Source organism: Cyrtonyx montezumae, unplaced genomic scaffold (genome assembly GCF_038088225.1).
Source record: "Cyrtonyx montezumae isolate F1298 unplaced genomic scaffold, pur_monq_1.0 scaffold_1, whole genome shotgun sequence".
Taxonomy (NCBI): domain Eukaryota; kingdom Metazoa; phylum Chordata; class Aves; order Galliformes; family Odontophoridae; genus Cyrtonyx; species Cyrtonyx montezumae.
This window is the reverse complement of record NW_027071825.1, coordinates 21,431,346-21,447,630: the sequence shown is the minus strand read 5'-3', so window position 1 is coordinate 21,447,630 and position 16,285 is coordinate 21,431,346. Positions and strand designations below refer to the sequence as shown.

At 37.4% G+C, this 16,285-nt stretch overlaps 1 long non-coding RNA gene across 1 annotated transcript in view; it reads left to right on the top strand.

The window, feature by feature from the left end:
- The first annotated feature begins 8,872 nt into the window (after positions 1-8,872).
- Positions 8,873-16,285, top strand: part of LOC136055037 (uncharacterized) — a 128,748-nt gene continuing 121,335 nt past the window's right edge. The window contains exon 1 of the long non-coding RNA XR_010622797.1: positions 8,873-8,962. This is a non-coding gene — a long non-coding RNA (uncharacterized LOC136055037). The remainder of the gene's footprint in view (positions 8,963-16,285) is intronic.

Below are 16,285 nucleotides of genomic sequence, written 5' to 3'. Positions count from 1 at the left end.
TGAGCAGAAAAAGACTGACAATGCTTAACAGACTGGTAAATATACCAGGAGATGAGTATAGAGTGCTTTAGACTTGAGAACTAAATGAACTGTACACACGCACCCTCAGTCCACATCTAAAGCTCATTTTATATCAGTCCTGTGAGCAGCGTGAGCGAATATCATGTAGGACCAGTTTCCTTAAACTCAGATGATTCAATTTCCACAAAATATCTTGAATAAAATCACAGAAGGATTTGGGTTGGAAGGAACTAGAAGCTCAACTAGTTCCAGCACCCTTGCCGTGGGCAGGGACATCTCCCACTAGATTTAGTTTCCCAAGGCCCATCCCACCAATCCTTGAACACCTCTTGCTGAGCAGCCAGTGCCTCACCAGCCTTCTAGCGAAGAAAATACCTTTTCCTCAATAAAGAGAGCATGTTCCTTTCCTCAGTAAAGAAAGAGATTTCAGGTTTTTTTTTAATCAGCATTTTTAGTTGAACTTAAGACTTCTTAAGCAAGAAAGGATATATTTAGCCTCTTCTACATGCACTGTTTAGACATGAAATCAAACCTGTAATATATGTCCATAGTGACTCTAGATGTTGGGCCTTTTAACATCCTTGAGTGTCTTAATTATTCCCTAAGATCAGTAACAGCAGGCAGATATATAGCATCTCCAGGACTGAGTACTAATTTTCTTGGGACCTTAGTCATGTGTAGTCCCAGTCATGTATTGCTTTTTAGATTCCTAGGCTGCTGTTTATTGTTTCTGAATAACAGTGAACTTAACTTAGAAATTAGTTATCTTATCTTGGATGTGTAAGAAGTCTACTGATAGCTTGGGAATTTTTTAGAAGTATCTAATTTTTTAACAGTCACAAATCCAATTAGGATTTGGATCTATTTCGGAAAACTCAATGCTTAATCTCCTTAATCCTTTTTAAAATTTGGTGCTATTACTCTTTCTATTGGGATTGTTTTGCGTACAACTGAAGGTACTTGAAAGAGAATTTGTGAGCAGGCTGTTAAAAATATGATGCAGTTATTCGTTATTTACTGGTAACACGTTCAATAGATAACTAGGAATTAATGATATACTAATGTAAATATTATTATGCTCACTGTCCATGATAAGAAGACGAAAGAACTTTGGCTAGCAGGCATCAGTCAGGTGGGAAATGTTGGCCTCTGCTCTGCCTTATCTGCCTGACCAGAATCACGATGTCGCTCACTTTCCACCTTCTACCCACAACCTGTTGTGTTGTTTGCTTTTATGCCTTTCCATGTTCATGCATATTTCTGTTGAATAACAGCAGCCAGCAGTCCTGGCTTCAGCGCTTCCTCCTGTGAAGGCCCTATTGCTTTACTCACTGCTTGCAAACCAGTTAATAAATCGTCTTGATCAGGGTATCAGGCCCTGCAAGATAAACAGCAACGCAGAGGTGTGGGGCTTCCTGTTCGTTTTCCTGTCAGAAATAACAGCTATTACTATAGCTATCAACATCTGAACTGCAATAGTCATGTCATTATATTGAAAAAGCCTAGAGGACGAAGACAACTTTATGTAAAGCTGACTAAGTCAGTAACCTAATAAGCTCTATGTTCTTGACTTATGGCCATCATACATCCTCACGTTCTTGGAAGCACATGCGGACTTTGCAGAGGAAAATATTCTTACTGCTGAGGTACCTGACTGTCTCTTCCCTCAGCTCATGCTGAAGATGGTACAGGTCCTTTTTAAAATAAATAAATGGAACCCTGGGGCTGCAGGGATGAAAGCTGATGATTCAGAGGCTGGATGGCCAAGGCCTCATGAAGAATTTAATTCACTGTCTTCTGGCTAGAAAAAAAATTGACTGCATGTTTGGAGAGGCCAGCCTCAGATGATTCAGAACATGTGTATTGGAGACTTGAAGAAGGAATTATTTAGATTCCTATCTTGCGTAGTGATTTTTATTTCACGTTTTTTATTATGTTTTACTCTACACAATTAGATGACTCATCGACTCCTCGCTAGTGCTAGCAGACTGGCATTTTCAGTATCGTGCTGCATCTGACCCTTTGTTGCCTTTGTAAGTTTTGAAAATCTAGTAATAATTGCTTCTCTCTATTAATTTTAAATTCACATGTCAAACTTATGTAGTATTTTAATGCAGGTAGTGTGAATTTAATAGTGACATTTTTTAATCCAGAACTGTTTGGATTACTAAACAGAGGTTGTCTCAAATATTTGCAACACTTCTTACAAATAACTGACAGATAGATAGAGGGAGATGTAATCTAATATGAATTTCCGGTAAGTGAGCTGTGACTGTTCCTGAGTAAGAAAATCATCCCTCTGACACTATTGTTGATTTCAGTCAGCACTCTTTCATTATAATAGTTATAAAAAGGCTTGTGTTTTGAAAAAGTCTATATGAACACAGGACGGGAGAGAGGATGGAACAGAATACCACAGCCAAGTGCTTTGTGTTGGCTGACATCCATTCTTTCAGTCTTTCCTTGAAATGGTGTTCCTGAGTCTAAGGAAGATCCATGAAGACTGAAAAGGGAAATGAGGAAGCAGGGTAGGGAGGAATAGTTACATTAAGAATGTGCTATTGGACAATGAAAATGGGGAGGAAGGAAATATTTTCTTAAAATTGTTGGAAGTTGATAAGTATAGCACTGCAATTAGAAGCACTGGTCTGTATTTTATGCTGTCTTTTGTATTTACAGTTGAGAAGGTGCAACTGCAAGGAGTTGTTTGTGTATTTTTGCTCTGATTTCAAGTAATTATTGGTATAAGGTCCAAAAAGCTGATATTTAGGCAGCATGTCTATAATTTCTGAATGCATATGTTGTTGCTAGACATTTTATGGTCTATGTAGTCCCATTAGTATGGTGGGCTTATTGGGATTTGTGCTCATCTCTTCTGCATTCTGATGGCGGTGGTTCTTTGAGTCCAGTTAATCCATGAAGCAGCACTGTTGCCTACTTGAGACTGCTGTACTCTTCACTGTATATCAAAGTATGAGAAATCTCTTATTAAAGAGTCTCTAATAATGATGTGTAACAAGCTTAGTGTGGGGAAGAGGGATGTATGCAGAAAGATATTTTCAGATGCACTAAAAGCTTTCAGAAAATCCTCAAAAATGTTTTATTTGTTCTTAAACTCTCATACATAACACTGCTGGATGTCTAACCCAGCAGTCCCAATGAGGCAGAATGTACAACAACTCTGATGTCTGCCAGCTTGTGTTTCTATTTGCAGATAATTAATAGACTTAGCTATAGAGAACATAAACTGTCAATGAAAGGCATAAGGGGACCCGTGTTTCCTCAAATAAATAAGGACGGGCATGGCTTTACAGGATGTTCCACATTAGAATAATCATTTCTAAATGAGCCTGAAACTTTAAGAAATCAGGGCAGAAACTGAAAGGGGCAGCATGGCAGCAGCTTTTCTCTGTGCTGGTAATTAATCTTGCCGCAGGCATTCAGCGCCAGCCAGAGTTTTCCCAGCATGTTCTGAAAGCAGTGGAGGTCTGTGCTGCAGTTCCTAAAGTGACAAACGATTCCTAAAATGTCAGGCACGGATGAGCACAACGGTCTTCACCAGAGATAAATAGAAAATTATTTTTTAAAATGCTTTTGAATCTTGTTGCTGGGGCAGTGTTAAACTTCTTGGAGGGAGGGATACGCAGACGATTTAGTTTTGTGGGACTAACAGCCATGGATAAATTAACGAGGAACGTGGATTTTTCTAGGAAAACAAAAACAAACAAAAAACCCCAACAGCTTAGCTTTGGAGCTGTCCCGTCCTGAGGACGGAGGATGTGCAGAGCCGCTCACCCGCTCCGCCTCTGCCCGCGGCGCTGCGGGAAGCGGGCGCGCCCTGCCGCCGCGCGGGGCCGGGTTGGGCTGCAGCCGCGGGGCGGGCATCGCGGGAGGCAGAGCCGGGCGCGGCCGTCCCCCCTGCCGCGGTTCCTCCGGTGACCGCCTCTGATGGCGGGCGGTGCCTCGTCTTTGTGCTTCCTTCCGTCTAACGTGTCTAGAGTTTGCTCCTGTCCTGTGTGCAGATGCGCCGATTTTATTGTCTTTACGCAGCTTTGAGCCTGCAGGAAGGGGAGCAGGCTGGGCTGTGTTTTCCTTTCACAACACTTTTTTTTAAGTAAGCTGTTGACATTTGCTCATCTAGTGCTGAAGCCAGTTACTTCTCTGGGTCCTTTCCCTATCTCTTTCAGAAAAGCACCTGTGCAGCTTTTCACAGAATGGTTTGTAGTAAGAAGCAATGAGTAACATCTTCCATAGCTTGGTAGGTAAGGTCAGGATGTATTTGCAGAATGGTGTTACAGAGAAAGCAGAACTACAAAAGCATGCAATTTCTGTGAAGTACTGTGCTGACAGGAAAGGCTTTTCTTGAAAACAGTGCTTGAGATGTATTTCTCTCATTTGGGCATCGACTGTGAATGTTTAGTATAACTTTTCTGCTCTAATGATATAAGATTCAGTTTTGGCAAGGGTGTCGGAACAGAGCACTTCTATAGGACATTTTTGCAGCAACAGTACAGGCTACATCTTGTATTTAGTTAGAGGGTCATATAGTCATAGAAGTATTTTGGGAAATAGATGCTATTACTGAGTCCATTCCCCTCACAGAACAGGAGCCATAACCCCTAGCAACCCACCTGTCGTTGGAAACCAGCAACAAATGATGTTTGTAGCCTAAATTTAGTACTGCATTCCAGTGTTCACCTAGGATAATAACTTAAAAGGTTAATCAGTGCTTTATGCATCAGCCTTGAGTTGTCTATTCATCTCTTTCTGTATCCTTAATCTGTCTTGATCCATATTTAAAAAACAAAAACAGCAATGTGATCTTAAATTTCGCTACGTATTTCTTTGAAGTACAGTGTTCAATACTGTAGAGGTCTCCTCTGGGTTGAGTAGACAATCTTTCAGAAGACAGTGTCTTAGCACATCCTCCTCTTTCTGAAGGAACAACTGAACTGTTGATTCATTAGGTTGATAATCCTTAGTCTTTCTCTGAAATATTTGTTTTGCAGTAGTTAAACCTGTGACTTTCTTAATGAGTTTCTGCCTTCTTACATGTGGTAGTTTTCTTAGTCAAAAAGCTTCTTGTTTTTATGTAATTTCTCTAATTTATCAGGAAGATGCTGACAGAGTTTTTGCAACTTCCCTTGCAACACATGTTTTTCAAGCTACAGCTCATTAGTGGATTTGTTCATTTACGTGAATCACTTCTGAAATCATTAATAGCACTAAATGGAAAAGCAGGAAAGTTTTATGGGAACTCGATTTAATGGGCTTTTGTAGCTGAGGAACAATGCAAAGGTGTCTGCTGCTGGGGGTCTAACCAGGGAAGCTTTGCATTAATCATAGTATAGTTTTTACAGTGTGTGAGCCCACTGTAATGAATGTTGGCAACTCATATAAATCCTGTATTTTCATTCAATTATCCATTCTCATTTCTAGCTTGAATTATGCTGCTACTTTTGCTGAAGTAACTCCAGATTCACGAAAGTGCTAAGATAGTCACATTCGTCTTAGTTACTTCTTAATGAGTTATAAAAATTATTTTATATTATATCTAGGTATATTTTACAGCGAACAAATATTTATTCTTTGGGGGCTCATACAACTAGTCAGACTTAACTTTGTTACTAAGCCAAATGTATGGCTTATTTTACAGAACATCTAAATATAGTTCAGTTTAATCCAAAATAATAATTAAAAAAAAAAAAACAACACAACAGACACAACAACAACAAGGGAGGGAAGAATACAAGAAATTATAATAATGAAACACAGCATGTAAGAAACTCGTGATGAAAGGAGGATTTATTTTCCACTGCCAGCAAAAGAGCTAGGAGGCAAATTTAAATAGGTTTCTTTCATAGTACGTTGAGAGAATGCTGCCTACCTTTAGTGAAGTTCTTTGTTCTTTAACTAAAACTCACTTTAATTTACTAGAAAATACTGACAATTATATTCATTTACAAGATCTAGAGCGAAAATCCTGGAGTGCTTGATTGAAGTGGTATACATCGTTTACAATTTCTTACAGCTTTTTTTAGCTGCAATTGATCACAGAAATGTAAACAAAATGTTGTGTGTACATTACATACCTAAAAATTGACATATTCTTAGTGGATGTGAAACTAAAACTGTGAATAGAAAACTATACAGGGTTTTACTGTGCATTTCCTGGAAGGATGGTAATGAAGTCCAGGAATTGAGCAGAGATGTGAAATCAACTTTTCAGGTTTTATTTTTTCACCTTAGATGCAAAACCAGATAGTACTTTTCTGTTTTGCTGTAGTTATTCCAGAGTGCTTTGGAGCAGAACTCTGCAACTGCTTTCATTTGAGCCACACACAAAAAAATGTTTCCTGTATAATTTTTGCTTGGCATGCTTTAGTAAATCTGAATATAAATGTACTTTTCAGACTAGACCAAAATGAAATACTCACGTTAATTAGTAAAACATTTTTACTGTAAATTCTATACTTAAAGATTCAGTATATCTCGCATTCTCATGTCCATTTACAGAGCTGGATTTTCGCCAATTAGAGCAGATGTTATTTATTGAAGTTATAAGTAAGACAGAAAAAGAAAGTTTTTGATATAGCGACCTGAGCTGCAACAGGTGAAACACACATGAAAGGCTTCCCACAGCTCCACTTGAGGCTTTTCAAGAGCTTCATATGGAAGTGCTCCCAACCTCTGAAACCTGGCAAAATGAGCAATCACCAAAGATGCAGAGTTTCAGGCCTTCATTTGAAGTGTAAAGTGAAGTCATGCTTCTGGCGCTTCCGAGTGTATTTGGTTCAGTTTTTCATTTTAAAGAAATTGGTCATGCCTCAGAAATTTGTACTCGCAGTTCTGTGTGTAGCCACGACATTTGCTCTTGAATCCACATGAAATAATGCAGCTTACAGCAATATATATATTTTTTCCACTTTAACAGGTAGTTCCTCTTTCTGGGGGGATTCGTCTACAAAACAGATAGTTGGTTTTACTAGAGCCACTTCTACATGAGTGAGGAAATTATTTAGTTCCAAAATGTTCCTATATACTTAGTCAAAAAGCCTTAATAAAATGGGTAGAAACTTCTGGGTTTAATGAGAAATTTTTTTTTAAATAAAGCCATTCTTCAGTCAGTCCTTTAAAAGAAAAAAACACATTAAATGTGAAAAGGCAAATAAGTATGTCAACAACAGCTGTTCTCAGGAAGTCCTTGTGTCTGTTGGGAACTGTTTATTGGAAATTAAAGGTCAGGAAAACACTTCCCTTGATTCTGCACATTCTCCACAACTCCACCCCAATCTTCTGTCAGAGTCAAGGAAACAAAGCACTTAGGGCTCAAATAATAACATTATGTGCAGCTAGAATTAAAGAGTTTGTCATAACTATGATGAAATGGAGTTTCAAAAAAAATATGATATTAGAGGACATCTATGGTAAACTCTAAAAATGTTCTTTAAACTTACTTGCATAGCTTTTAGGCTGTGCATTGCAGGTAGGTGCTCAGGCAAGCACTGATGTGGCTTTGGCCTCAGCCCAGCCCCTGCACAGATGTGCAGTGGGTTGGACAAGAAACATTTCACCAGAGAAAGATGGAAAAGAGGTTTATAAGAACAGTGATATCCTCTTGAGAGGGAGACTCCATGAAATTACTCAAGTGGCAGTAAATAGACTGTAGTAGCAGTAGTGTAATGAGAGCAGCTTATGGAAAGTTATGAAGTAGCTTGGTGCTGTGGTAATTGGGATGTAGGATGTATAAATGAGTTGCTTATGAGCTAGCTTAAGGAAAAAAAGCAAACAAAAAATCTCTTAACGTAAGCTTGAAACCTCTTAAAGAACAGTGTTATTCAGAACAATCAGAAATGTGACAAGTTTTCAGATAAACATCAAGAAAGAAGCTTGCATAAGGCTTGCATGAATGTGCCTGTGGCAGTGGAATCTGATGGTGTTAATGGTAATTGTATTACCAGTACGAAACTGTGTGCCATCATGTGTAGCTGAACCATTTGGTGGGTTGGCTTGACCTGAGCATGCTCTGTTTCAGCTTTCAGAGCATGTTTATGCCTGCTGAAGCAGTTATCTGTAGCAAGCAACATGGCAGAGGTCTTTTGCTTAACTTCTGCAAAATAATGAAACAAATGACTCAACATTAATTCTTTTGTAATGCGAGGAGAATCTTCTGATATTTTCTGATAAGTTGTTTTTTTTCGGGTTTAGATATAAGTAAACATGTTTTCACTACAGACATAAAAATAAGGGTTTTGGCATCTGACGCTCTGATGTAATTTAATAATTGAACTACTTTAACCTGTAAGGACTTTTTATAAACTTGTAATTAAAACACTGTTATATCTAATTTATATCTATGTAGATTTTTGGTCACATTCTCTTGATTATGGCTGAATATATTGTAGATTCTAAATTAAAAAAAAGAAAGTTTTTGATTCTCTTGCAACTAAATTTAGTGCCGAGGTTCAGCTTTCCATGATTTTCCTTGGTCTGCCTTTCATTTTTCAGCTTTCTGTTTCTGTCTGTCAAAAGATGATTTCAATCGAAAACTTCTAGAACTCAGCTCCATTCAGTGTGTGTTAGAAGTTGAATGCAAGCTGTCAAAGCCATACAGGTCAGTGAGTGTTAAATGCACAACTGGAAGTAGTGTGTATCCCTCATGGGTCAGTCTGTGTGCTGCCAATGATGGATACCATTTCTAGGGTAATTTTTTAACTACTGTGTAAAGCAATACTAATTAAAAAATTTGTGTAACTGATAGTACAGCGCTTTTTCACTTGAAAAGCAAGCACACTGAGTACAGAATTCAGGGCTAGGATCTTTGTGGAAAACAGAGTGGACTGTATGTAGGGAGGAAGGGTTTTCATCCTCGTGGCTCTGATTAGTGCTGCATGCTTCCCTTCTGTCCTTTGCCTTGCTCATCCTTGACCCATCTGCTCAGGTATTTCTTCATAGCATAATTAGCATTTACTTTGTGTACCACTGCTATTAATTTTGTCTTTCTGCTGAATTTAAGTAGGAAAACTGCAGTCTGGGACTCTCTACCCTTGACTAGAATGTAAATCTTCCTTTGGAGGAAAGAGTATCAATTGATGCAGTGGAAATTATGCAGAGGTGGTTGTGGTTCTAGTAGCTATTGTTCTGTCTGGATAGCTCATGCAGCAAAACTCAAGTACAGATGTTGAATAAATATGCAGATAAATTAAAGGGATTTTAGTGTACAGAACAGTAAACACCCAGTAAGTGTTACTTTGTGAAAGAAATGTTCCTCCTGATGTTAACATAGGCTGATAATGCGTGTAGCCAAGGCTTGTTTGCACATTTATTCTGATCAATTTTATTAAAGTGAGGAGTGTTACTTCACTCTTAATGTTTCTTAGGAATTAAAGTTTATTTTCATAGAGTGAAATCCAGCAGTTATCTTGACTCTAACCTTTATGGCTGTTTTCTCTGTGAAGAGATTGGAATGCAGCTTCCTGAAATCCATGTAATAGCAATGGATCTTAAATCTAAGTCTGAAGAGTCACTTTTATGTAAGTTTAAGCTGAGTCCAAGCTTATGTTGAAGCAAGGCAGTATTTTTAGTTCAAGTCGAATGCTGAGTTTGTGTAGTCAGGAGCTTCCAGTTAACCTGAGGCCTGCAAACAGTGCATGTGGACTGCTGCTTCATCAGCCCTTCCTACAGGGCTTTGACTTTCAAACCCTCATCTCTGAAAAGTTTAGAAACACATCTGAACACCAACTTGTGAGATTGTAAACTTTGTGAGACTTCTCACCTTATTAAGGAGGTTCCTTGTATACTTAAGATTTTGCCTTAGATCTTGGCATTTAAAAGATGTAGAATAAATCCAGAGATAGAGATAATAGCTACCTATTCCTTATGAGTACCTACAGATACTAAAAGGAGCACCATCGAATAATTTGGTAAAATAAAAAGTACAAAACCTTGAAATATTTAAAAATGGCTCCTGTAGGAAAGAATTTCTTGGACATTCAGGAAATCACTTTAATCATGGAAATTATGAAAAATCTTAACTAAAATACTGAACACCTGGATTTTGATTTCTCTTAATATATCACCTTTTTAGAATACAAACCACTGTGTTCTAGCTTTAAAACTGGATTTTTAAAATTAATCATTCATACTTGAAAAAAGACAGATTCTGCCCTTCAGTTTTACTCTCATTAATTTTATGGGCAATAAAAAAAAAGCCTCTTCAGTTAATGCTTGCTATTATTTCCCAGTTTAGGACATCTGAACATAAATTTCTGCAATTAGAAATGCCACAAGCTTAATTATTGAGTTTTGGTGGTTCTTCAAGCTGCAGAAAAGCTTCAGCTCTGTAAACCAAACTTGCAGCCTTTGGAATTGAGCCCATTTGTATTGGCAAATATCTCTGGACAATATGGGACCTCTTAATATAAAAGCGAAAAAAGTGAACAATCTGATTTGTTTGGTGAAGTAGTAACTCAGTCAAATTATGGACAGGAACAACGCTAAGGATTTCAGTGCGATTTCTATCCTTGATTGTAGTTAAGTTTTAGAAAATTGGTCAAAGCTCTAAAAGATTTAGCTTCCTAATACAAGATTGCCTTGAAGTAAAACAAAAAATCCTGTGAGACTTCTTGTGAAACTTGCACTGGTTAGATATATTGCCTTGGTGGGTTGAATATTTTGTAAACTTGCCTTATGAGCAGAAATGTAGGTTGTGAATGTGTATAATATTTATACATGTATGTATGTGTATATTAAAAAAAATTACAAATACAGAGCAGTGACAAAGACTTGGGTACATTTTTTTCCACTCTGTTCTATTTACTTGCTGTCTTCCTTCCATTAAAAAAAATAAAAAATAAATGTAGATAGATGATGAAAATTACTTCTGCTACCAGATGTGGGTGTGACAGAATTTGGTGTTACACTCAGTTGGCAGTAACTTGGCCACAGTGAGACAATATTTTCAATAGGATTGCTTAGAGACATGCTTGCGTGTGTTATGTATTGAACAGACATCAACTTTTAGAAAATTTAATACAGATTAGGAAATCTCAGACCTAGCAGTCACCCAGCATTTTGTTAGCAGTTTTGGAAGCTGTGATTGCCTCCTGAGTTCATACTGTCTCATGATTTGCACTTAATACAATTTTCTACTCCATAAAAAGGAGTAAAATGTTTTTCTGAATGCCTATACTTAATATAAAAAGAAATGAAAAGTGTTTTTTGACTATCAGATAGCTGAAGCATTCATGAAATCAACACAAAGCCTTTCTTTGTGTCCTCTCAGCTGTAGCAGTTGCAGTTAATTGCTTACACTTTTCCCAGAGGTGCATTGGCAAAAACACTCATTATGCTGGTGCATCAGCACTGGAGTGTGCTGAAATGTTTTCTTATGTGCTGGAAAAAAAAATAATAAAGAGGAGTCTTAAGAAAAACATACACCAGTACTAACTAAATATGTCAAATGTGGTAACACAAAACCTTGTAGGTAAGTTAAAATATTTGGTTTTAGGATTTCTAAGAGAATATCATTATATAAAGGGTAAAAAAAGAATTTTAAAATTGATCTAAATTTATTGAGGGCTAAGAAAATTAATTCAGAAACTATTATGGACACGGTGCAGAAATTTGAACAAGTTTGTGATAAATAGGAAATGTTACATTAAATTTCAGATGAAAGTGGTTGCTTCAAATATAAGCAATTAAAGGTCTGTGCCCTATATAAAGGACTTATAAATACTTAAAGATATAAAATTATTTGGTTTCAGCTTTTAATCTAGGTTGAGCTCCACTGATCTCAGAGATGTTATACCTAGAAAGGAAGCTTGTGTTGAATATGTGTAGAATATTCCTTCTTGCTTCCAAAAGTCTGCTTTTTTTTCTCACTATTCTGTTATTGCCCAGATTCCCAACTGGGAAGCCTGTTCCACGAGGAAGTGAGAGATGACCACATCACAGGCATCTTGTAATGAAATTCCTGGTGGAGATTCCTATTGGTATCTGCTAACTTCACCTCTCTCTCATTCCTTCCTCCTCTTTTTCTTCAGCTGCACACTGCACAACCTTACTGAGGAGGAAATGTCCGCAGTGGCTTTTAAAACATATTTTTGAAAAAGCCAAGGAACTTCTGACCAAAAAAAGAAAGGGGGCAGGATTGATGGATTGATTGTTTTCTAGTTAGAAAGCATTTGTGTTTTGCCAAAATTCAATTATTGCCTTTAATGAATATGTCTGAAGGACTCATGAAAACAAGACTGGCAAAATGTAGAAAGAATAAAGAACTCATGTTATTTAATATTGTACAGTTAAGCCATCTGTGTGTGGTCCTTATTCTGTCTTTCCAGAAGGGCATTTGAGGGAGCTAATCTGCATTACTACTAGTTAATAAAGATGCATTAAAATAAAACGCAGTGCAGCTTGTGTGATTGAGCTGTTAATACCTAAAAGGCTTTTGCAGAGAAGTTGCAAGGTTCAAATTTGTATCAGACTCCACTTGCTAGTACATAATTTAATCAACTTATGAAATGTGTTAAGAAATACAATGTGTAAGTTAAAGTGAAATGAGATGTTTTCCTATTTGTCGTAGCATCTTGGAATTTGTCAAAAGCGTAAACTTATTTGAAAACTGAACAACAGCACAGTACATTTTTGTATAATGACACAGCATTTTATTACTTAATGCTCAATATTTCATTATTTAATGTTATCATTTAATATTCAGTAATGTATTTCATCAGATCCCTAAAGTAAAGTTCAAGGCAATGTTAACAGTACAGGATTGCCTCCACTGAAAAGTACTTCCCCTTAAAGTCAACAAAGTGGCTACACAATTTCAACATGTCCTTGTCCTGGGTTAAATGCTTCCCTTGAAGCATAATATAAAATAGAAAGGATGAAAATATAATTATACTTACAGAAGACACATGCTTTGCACTCTAAGTCTGCTTATTTAACTGATCTCAATGTCAGTGTTGTTTTAAATATTACAAATTCAAAATCATAATAGGTTAAGGACAAGTGGAGAAAAAGGTAAGCACATCCCAACAACTGCTGTGCAAGACTATTTTTAAATTTTTTGCTTAATTCTTGAAACTTAAATTGAATAAAGAGGAGAAGCCTACTCCAGATGTACAACATTTGCAGAATAGACTTTTTTGACAAAAGTGACTGTTGAGAACTAGGCAGTGTCTGGATCAGTTACTGCAGCCTGCAATGAAGCTGCCTGCTCATTTGTTCAAATTTGTTCATTGGTTTACTTGCGTCTTCTTAGAGGTTTTCTATTTAGTATAAAATTTTATACCAGGGATACAGTACTCCTATGATGTCACTGTACCTAAGCTGTATTTAGCTGTATGTAGTTACTATTAATTGATGTGCTTGAAAATTTTATTTGGTTAAGAATAGTCAACATAAGTATGCAGTCACTGCAGTTAGGGGTCTTGTTAGTCATTAACTGATGCTATGAATTTGAATAGAAATATAGAAGTGTGATTAAAACAGAGAAACTGTACCATCAGCTTGAATACATGCCCAAACATGCGGAGTGATTTTTTGTATTGTACATTAAGATGCTCATCTGGTCATATGCCAAATTGATCATTATGCACTGAAAAACAGTGCAGTGAGATAGAAGCACATTAAGCTTGCAGCATTCAGAGAATGCACTCACTGCAATCCTGTCTCAGGAAACCAAAAATTCAACTGCAGTGTCATTAAATGCAGTGCTCTTGCTTTTCTGCTGCTGCTGCTCACTGCACTGGGCTAGGAAAGGAAAGTGTCCACTGTCATTTCAGATCAGTGGTGACATCCAAACTTTAGCTCTCTTGTGCTCAGGGCCTGTGAGCGTCTCTTCACCATGTGTTTCTCCTCACCTTAAAACTGTTGTGTCCTGGTGTAAGGCTTCCCTGCTCTGGTAGCTACCGCATCAGTCTCACAGAGCTGCATCACTTGCGCCCTCTTATGCCAGCAATTGCAAGGAGCACAGTCAGTGATGAGCAGAGAGAGAGCCCCACACACCCTTACAGCGCTACAAGAAGTCAGAAATGCTGGTGGTGACAGAACATAGTTACACTCAGAAAAGACATATTATGGCAGTGTGCGACCTATATCTATCAATAATTTCAATATCCTCTCCTTTTTCCCCACTTCTGGTTTGACCTTGAAAGTAGTTTGTTATTCAGCGCACTCAAAAATAGACTGTCACTGTGTAACAGGTCCTGGAATGTGTACATGCTGACGTGCAGATTCCTGTTGGTCAGGTGTGGCTGAGGCAGTGTTCCTTGTCTCTGTTCAGTGATTCACTAAGGAATCCCTTGGATTTGATGTGGAAAAGCAAAAGAGCCAGTGAAGTATGCAGTGTGGTCTGAAGCATTCAGCATGACAGATCAAATGAAGAAATGGTAGATTATAATCTTTATCAGATTTTTGGCTTCCTCTACAGGCTTAAGAATAGTGTGTCATTTAAAATGTTCTGAGGCCTTGATAGCAAGCCATGAAATACAGGGCCAGTGAACATGAGGCATATTTAAATACAACAAACAAGAAGTGCTTGGATATTTACTTTTTTTTTTTTTAATATATATATTTGAAGCATTGAATGCAGGAGGAAAAAACATACAAGCACCATGTTAGATGCCAACTTCAAGAGGCAGCTTTTCTTTGTGTCCTTTGGCTCTGACCTAGATGGGCTTCTCTGAGCAAAAACCATTTGAATAACTTTATTTTATCTATAAACTGGCAATAAAACGGCCACCAAAAATAGCCATGAATTTAAGTCAAGTAGAAAATGCCAAAAACATTTTATGTTCTGCTGCTTGTTATTTCAATTCCAGTTTGTGTATTCTGAATTTCAGATCTAGCCCAGAACCAAACTCATGAATCTTCTGCTGAGAGCTGGAAAGCTGAGACTTAATTTAGCTACCACAAATTGCTGTTCAACATTTATGATGTTTCTTGTTCATATTGCTAAGCTATTTTAGTTCAAAGTTTACAGAAAAGTGATTGAAATTCCTAAACTGTTAGTTCTAAACTTTTCACTTCTTTAAGTATACAGCCTTTGGTGGTAGATTACAGCTGTCTGAATAATTTTGCTATGGAAACAAGAATGTGTTTTAAGCATCTTGAGAAGAGCTGTATGCAGATATTTGGGAAAGAGAAGGGATGTGATCTTGAGCAACTTCTTGTCAGTATTTTCCTATTTTGGTCCTAGTGAGTATGTGGATTGTCATTTTCTTCCATGAGTGCTGGAGTCTCCTGTCACAAATGTGTCAGTCCACATCGCATCCAGCAGCTCTAGTGGAGCAGTGTTGCAATAATGACTGTACTGTAAGTGGTTTTAGAAAATGCTCTGAAACATAATTAGATTGTGTGTGAAATTTTGATTGTTAGTGTTGTTATGAGGAGAACCTGATTTTGAGGTGTTATTGCTCACAGTTTTTTTTTTTCTTAATTGGTATTGATACTGCGTAACAAAGTTTCCTTTCTCTAAGCGATGTAAACAACCTTCAGTTCTTTGTTTTACTTCTTGTGTTCTGAAGTGAACAATTAAACTTGCATAATAAGAACATGTAAATCCCTGGGTCCCTTGTTTTTGGCACTGAGTGGGGTCCCCCCCAGCATCTCTTCTTGCTCCCTCCGCCCCCCCTCCCTCAATAAAAAAAAAAAAAAGGAAGAAAAACCAGAAAGATGATGATTGTTATTTGTTGGATTTTGGATTTTAATTGGATGTCCTTGAGATATATTACAGTTAAAATACCACTTTTAATCCACAGATGAAAGCTTATGCTCTTGAAAATAGTAACCATCTACCGATGGCTGAAATGTTTAGAATAGGAAATGAGAAGGGAAGGAGAAGGTGTATCAACAGATCATAGGATGACTGAGACAGAAATGTATTATCTATTCAGCAGGGTACTTTCACAAAGAAAGAAGTGCAATCGTACAAAGAGTTGGTGAGAATGTCATGGGGTACTATGACTGTCTCTGGTTGCACAAGATCAAGGAGTATGAATTCAAAGAAGATTGAGTGTAAAGTGCTATTCCTGTGAGGTTAAGAGAGAAATATGCTGCAGGGAGGATGGGGGAATGAGAAATGACAAAAGAGAGGGAGGTTTGGAGTGTTGATGTATCAGCTAAGTGTGAATTGGGTTGTGCCTGTTCTTTATGAAAATTAAAAGTGGGAACCTCTTGAAAAATAAATGCATTGTTACATGAGACTTTTGAAGTGTGCATGTGAGTTGAATATTATAACTGTGGAAATGGTTTCTGT